Source organism: Drosophila nasuta, chromosome 3 (assembly GCF_023558535.2).
Source record: "Drosophila nasuta strain 15112-1781.00 chromosome 3, ASM2355853v1, whole genome shotgun sequence".
Taxonomy (NCBI): domain Eukaryota; kingdom Metazoa; phylum Arthropoda; class Insecta; order Diptera; family Drosophilidae; genus Drosophila; species Drosophila nasuta.
Window position 1 is genome coordinate 8,863,278 of NC_083457.1, and position 7,886 is coordinate 8,871,163.

The window sequence follows — 7,886 nt, forward strand, 5'->3', positions numbered from 1 at the left end:
AAAATCATAACAGACGTTGTGTGTTGCACAAATTGAAAAATAGTCTATGGAAAATGTGGCAGAATGTTTAATGCGATGACTGCCTGGCAGGCAATTTCATATGGCATGGCCTTCATTAGAGCAACAACAACAACAGCAACAAGAACAATTACGAAACCAATTGACAGTCACATGCCACAAACAAAACCAGTAACATCACACACACACACACACACATACATTCGCACACACAAATGGTATTACAAAACTGAGACGAAAACTTGGCTAACCACAGCAGAAAAGTTCATGAGAGAGCATTGTTTAAATATTGAAAATACGCGTTTAGCAGCAGTAAAAATGATTACATGCCATCTCACTTACACACACATACTCTATCTCCCCCTCTCTTTTGCTCTTCTATGCAAATGCATTTGCAGCCAAAAACAATGAACAAAAATGAACTTTGTCAATTAATTGCTCAGCTTTTCTATCGAATACCGAATATCGAAATGCGAATTTCGACCACCAAATGCAACGAGCCACACAAACACACACATACACACGTACTCTCTGCATATGTGTGTGCGTAAATTAGCAATGTAAATATACCAATTTAAAATGCCGTACAATAAATATGAATACAAAAGCAGCGCACAAAAAACAAACGACGATATCAGCAGCAAATAATTGAATTTACCCACACAGCACTTACAACGACACGGCCAAAGCGAAAGACAGAGACGGAAAGAGAGGGTGAGACAGAGATGGCAACTGCCCGCAGCTACACACATACACACTCACACACACAAACACAGACTGTCAGACAGACGGACAAATAGACAAACCGACATATTGTGTGCCTTTGTACGAATCTAATAAACCGAATCATGTATACATACGAGTGCGAGTATATGCAAAAATAACTTCAACTTCTCTACGTACGTGTGTGTATGTGTGTGTGTTTGTTGCTGCCTTTGTGTGTGCGTATTTGCATATGTATGCGTGCCTTTCACTCACATAAAAAACACTATGCTACCAGCTTGCAGCCACATCAGCCCTGAAGCTCTTTTTTAATAAATAATAAATACGCATAGCAAATACATATTTATTCAATGCATTCAAACATAGTTTTTGCATTTTTCAAAAATAAAACATTATTTTTGTAATATTTTACATTTTTTATGTTATTTTTAGAATTCACACAGTAAAATTTTATGTAGTTTACAATTAACACTATGTTGCATTTATAGTAGCACAATATTTCGATAAGAAATTGATATATAAATGAATAATATTTTATTATATATTTAAACCATTATTAAAAGTAAAGAATTCTTAAAAAATAATAATATTTTAGTTATCATTCATTATTTTTAACTATGTTAATGTATTATAATAATATTATTAACTTTGATATTCTCTAGATATTGAGAATAATGTGAATGTACATCTATAATTATTGTTATTATTGTTTCTATAATTTATTACAATCATAAAATTAGTCAGATTGAAATTAATAGCTAAAATTGCAATAACCTTTAAATTGCTAGTATTGTTTTTTAAGAGCTAACAGATTACTTCTTAATAATTATTATTATAATAATATTTTCAGAAATTTTTATTTACAATTCTAAACATCAAAAAACATTAATGTGGAATGACTTTCTGTTGCAACTATTAAAGTCAGTCCTTCAAATATTATATTTGGCAGAATATTATAAACAATTAATATTTTAACATATTCACATTAATATTCTTTTCATATAAATATATAAAAGTTGTTTAACTGGAATCACTTCCAAACACTATCTGCTTTTTTTATAGGTTCAGAATACTAATAATACTAATTACTAATTCTTATTCAAAAAGTATACCTAAAATTTTGACTTTTATTACTATTGTTTAAATTTTATACTTATGTAGGATATGTTGCACTATTTTCTTGATAATTCTAAGCACTTGAGTATTTGAAAATGTGTCTCGTAGCGTAGTGTAATATTTGAGGGGTGTTTGATTATGCCAGCCAGAGAGCCAATACTCATGAAATATTGAAAAGCTGCGGGTCCGACGAGGAGGCGACGCGAGGTGATGCTTGTGGCAGGCGGGCAGGCAGGTATGGTGTCTGGGAGGGAGGAGGGAGTGCGGGGCGTGGCCCGTAAAAGGGGCGTAAGTGTAGGTGTGTGCGTGTCACGCGGCATACACGAATGATGAAATATGCATGAAATTGACTTTTGTGCCAAGCCAAAATCACGGCATCTGCATAGAGAGGTTGCCAACCCCTCGACCTATGCTTCCCCCCTCCCCTATCCACCGATTCACTGTTGTTATTACTGTTTTTGGGGTTATGTAACTTTAATTGAAATGTAAACTGAAAGCCGCACGCGACTTAAATGAGAAAAGCGACATTTTAATGTGTCAAACAATGGAACCTCCAATACCTATTATACTAAATATGTATGGATGGATATTCATACCCTAAAAACCTGCCTTGATATATGTTTTGTAGTCGCTTTAGCCAAATGTGGAAAATATTTTCGCTTTGCATGTTGGCGCATTTTAATTGCGTCAAAAAGCTAAATGAGTACGAGAGTTCAACAAGGGCCGTGCGCCGATTGGCGATTGGGGCGAGGCCTTTACATATATGAATGTGTTTATGGCCGTGTTTAGGCCCATGAATAATGCATATCAAATCAGGCTGTGAAAATGTCATGTGACGATTGTCGGGGGCCAGTTATTCGTGAAACAATTTTATCAAATCGTTTTGAGCAGCAAAACAGTAATTGTTTTTGGCAACTCCAAGAATAATAGCAATTATTATGAGTTCCCCTAGAATTAGCAATTAAGCTGCACACTATGGCAAAACGTGAGACTTGGAAAATAAAGAAAACGATTGCAATTTTAATTAATATAAATTGTTGTGTGATATTTAAAACCTTTTAACAAGCACACTTTTTAATTAATTCTTTTTATTATAGGTAACTTTTCATAAGTGTAAATTGAATAAGCTTTCTATTCAATATTTATAAGTTTTTGATAATAGATAAATCAGGCATCGTAAATTAAAATATATAAAATAAAGAATATTTTGTGAACAACAACATTTTTTACTAAACTTTTAAAGATGTTCATTTCAGCAAAAAATATTTTGCTTCATTTTTAAAAATGTTTCCCACCTAAAGTTTATCTTGATTCAGAATAAATATTGGAATTTAATTTTAGCCAAGTATATTTTATTTTATATCGTCAGTTTTTTTCAAATTTAGTATAAATTATTTGCTTTAACTGTAAATACCAAACATTTTTAACCAAAAGTTAAATTAATATTGCAATCCGCTTCTCAAACTTTGAACCATTTTTGAAAACCTCATTAAAGTCTTTGAAAAAGAGTGCAACAAAAAAGTGTAGCATACATTTGTGGGCAAACACATTTGCATGCATTAGCTGAACGAAACAATAATAGTAAAAACAGCCAAAGCAACAAACGACTTTAAGCCAACAAACAAAACAAAACAAAACAACAACAACAACAACGACAACGATTAAACTTGTTATTTAGGCATAGAAAGAAAAATACGAGTAAGGATACTGTGAAGTAAATGTGGCAAAGTTTGCATATGAAAATGAGCAAAACCTTTGGAGTGAACAAAGTATATCTGCATGTATAGTATATGAATGCATATACTTAAGCACATATTGCAACAACGGACTGCTAAAACATACATATATACAGTTACATAAGGCGGAATGGAAAGTTGCAAGCCGCTTTTTCGCACTGCCAGAACAATGTCGGTTGTGTCGTTGTCCTTGTCGTTGTCGTCGCCGCTAGATAATAAATGACCGGCCATTAAATTGCAATTAAAAGCTCATATGTGCGCATAAACTTTGCGCCAGACAGACAGACAGACAGACAGACAGACGGATGGACATGCACATACTCCTCCCCTCCCCTCCCCCTCGGGGTCACGCCCATACTTACACACAAAAATTGTTGCCTATAGGCAACGGGGGGGGAGGCGTTGCATAATAATGGAAGGCAGAAGTAGTAGTGTGTAGTAGCATTTCGCTGGCAGGATAATAGCCCGTATAATAGTAAATTTAACAGTTGGCTTGGCTTGGCCATTTTCCACTGCAAGAGCTCAATAGTCACCAACCTACCAGCCAGTCAGTCCGGTGGTAAACAAATTACGCGCCAGCTCAGGCGCTCGAAAAGTGCAATGCCAAATGGCCAGGCGCTGCCACTCGGCCACTTTTCTTACATAATTGACAAAACGTATACGTAATATGCAGCTCACATAACTTGGGAGTGAGCGCTTTATATGCGTGCATGCATGAGTGCGTGAATGTGTGGGTGTGTGCGTGCTCATGTGTCTGTGTGTGTGTGTGTGTGTGTGTGTGTGTATAGTCAATTAGAAAATGTGCATTGTACATAATTAAGATTTATACACACATTGGACAACAGTCAATACGAACACTTTTCGTACAACGAATCGGCAAAGTGGCCAAGGCAGCACTTGGAAATCGGCTTCAACGAACAGAGAATGCCCTTTAAAAACTCAAATTACTAACATCAAGATCTCAAAAGTTCTCAGTATAACAAAAAATCGTATAATAAATTAAACTAAAATCTTAAACTAATAATAGTAATAATAAGAACAATTTATGGGAATAAAATTCCAAGTGAACTTGTTTTAAACAAAACAAATCAAAAAGTAAAGTAAGTAAGTACTAGCTTAGATTTGTAGAAATAAAAGGGACAGAATAATAGATTTGTAAGAATAAAAAGTATTTCCAAGAATATCATAAAATTTATATTGAAAGCACATAAAAATATATATTGAACCAGTTTTACATTTTAAGCAAATGCCAAAAAATAATGTATGGATCATAGTACAATATTTGTTAAAAGGTTTCACTTTACACTTCAAAAAATATATATGGATGATTCTCTGATGGAATTTTACGATAAAATATATAGTAAATTCGTTCATTTTTTGTTTGTGTACGAATTCATTCATTTTTGCAGTTCTCTTAAAACAAAAGTTATTTTTAGCTCTAATTAAAGTGCTAAGTAAAAGCATAATTAAGATATAAGATTCATTTTTACTCAAAATAAAAAAATGTTTATTATAGGTTGTTATTACCTTTATTACTTCAAATATTTTCAAATATTGTGCAGATGTCAGAAAATAATGTAAGAAACAATATGGGACTTTGTAGTAAAAAAGTGTTACGAAAAACTTTATTAAAATTGTGTTCAAAACTCACCGAAATATTACTCAAAATATTATTTAATAATGAGCACAAGAAAGCCTTAATATTTATAAGTCTGATTGCAAATTGTATATAAATAAAAAAAAAATAATTTTAAAACTCAACATTTTTAAAATGATTGTACATTCTTAATAAACAAAATAGAGAGTTATTGTAAAATAATACAATTTTTACAATTAAGTAAAGAGCTGAAATACCATATTAAACACCAATTTCTTATAATGATAAACAAGCAACTAGAAAATGAATTCTAATAATCTAGTCCTTGCAATCGGTTATCGGTTCATTCTCTATTAATTATGATGCTCTCAACTAATAAATAACTTAATTTCCAAGGCAACTTGGTGCATTGCAGCTCATACAGCGTGCACTGCAACTGGCTCGAAAAAGTTTTCGAGAGCAGCGGCAAGGAGAGAGTAAAAAAGTGGAGAACGCTTAGCGCATTTTGTGGACGCCGCCAACTGGATGCAAATTTCCATTAGCCATGCAAACGCAAAACTAGCCGCCATTTATCTGTCTAACTGTGGCGATATGCATAGAGAGCAGCGGACAAGAAGAGGAGCAGAGGTATAGTCATCGGCCTGGCAATAGTTAAAATTTACTGCCCAGTTACCAACCAACCAGCGACGAGTAGCTGTGGTAGCTACAGCAGCAGAAGCAGCAACACCAGCAACAGCAAGTTGCAAGTTGGCAATATGCATACGCATTTTATGCGATGCAGCAAACGGGGCACCCAGAGCAGCGAGGCGAGAAAGAGGAGAACAAGAGGGGTGCGGAGAATGGGGCCATTTTAATGGAAATTTTTATTGAAAGCCAACAAAGCGCTCAATGGCCCAGCTAATGGCGTTAGTTGGCGAAATGGAGGAACGACACTAAAGTAGCTTAAAACTTAAATGAAAACAGCAGCCACATCCTCTCCAGCATCACTTTGTATCTCTCCGCCCCTCTCCCTCTATCGCTCTATCTCTCTTTCACTCTTTCATCTCGTGTCTATCTCTCTTTTGTTCGCTTCATTTTTAGCCTTTGATAGCTTGCTTGCCGCAAGCATCGTAACGGAACTGCAATAATTTTCATTCAATATGTAAAAAAAAATTATGCCTTGTGACAAAACTTCGAGCAGCAGCAGCTTTTTAATATTATTATCGATTGCACGACGAAAAAAATAAAGAAAGATATGAGCGGGAAAATATAAAAAATGCAATTAAAATTAAAACGTTAAACAAGCAAGTGAAATAGAAAAAATATAAAAAAAATCATTAGTAAATTAACAACTATATTCATAATAAGTGAACCATTCGCAACCAAAGTCTTTTACTCAAAAACTGAATTCATTCCAATTACAATTAAAAAGTAAAATAAGTTAATGAAATACACAATAATTTAAATTTAATGTATCAGATTGATATGTAGATAAATCAAGAACACTTTCTCAAATGACAAAATTATGGACCACACACTAAAATTTAAACTTTATAATATATGTATATAATAAGTGAACTGAAGAGTTATAACTCAAAAACCATATTTAAACCATATTTAAACCTTGCTAATAATTTTTAATTTCATTATTGAATGCTAAACAAAAAAATAAATTGAAAATTTTTAAAAAAGAATTGAGCTATGAAAATATTAAATTAACATATAAACAATTAGAAAAACTTGAAATGATAAGAAATAAATATTGAATATTACTATATATTAATAAGAAGTAAAAAAACATATATTAAATTTTAAATTTAAGCAATAAAAATATCAATATATAAAATTTAAACATAATATATATATAATATTATAATATAATAATGTGTTAAATATTATTATTTATAATGAGTAAACCCTTCACAATTCAAGTTTATAACTCCCTTGAAATCCGCTTGTTGCAAGCATCTTGCAAGCTGGAAATTGTTACTTAAAGATTGTTATTGAAACTATTATTCGATGAACTGCAAAGCGGTGGCTGCAAAATAACTTCAAAGTTAAAAGAATTCCCCAGCCTCGGTCTTATTTTTCTCTCGCAAGAGTTTCTTGGCGAATTTCTCCAATGTATTTATTAATAACGCCTTTGACTTTGTGCCTTTTCCGCCTGCCTGCGAGCAACGACGAGGCAAAAGGACAGCAGGGACAAAGGACAAAAAAGGAATGCAGCCAATAACTTGGCGTTTAATTTTTGCACAATTCACCGCCAAAGGCCAAACAAATAACTTGAGCATCGGCAGCGGCATCGACATCGGCATCGACATGGGCGTAGGGCCAAAAGTATTTGCTGCACATAATTACATGAAATGCGCACGCATTAAAAATTAATAACTAACTGCCGCTGGCCCCTTTTACTTACAAGCAGAAAGGGGAGGGTGAGGATGGGAGGGAAAGAACAAATAAAAGCCAGATTTAATAAAGTGCAATATCATGGCAGAACAATCAAAAGGGCATTTGGTATAGTTGAGAGAAATGCCAACAAAGAATTATTAAGTATACGCAGTGCTTACTGCCCGGGAAGAATGCGTCAGATAAAATAATGAAAAATTAAGCAAACATTACACAATTACAGAACAACAAAAGGCAAAATATTCTCCTGCTACTGCAAGTCCATTAAATAAATTTCTTGGAATGAAAGTTAAGTGTAAAATATTTGACTT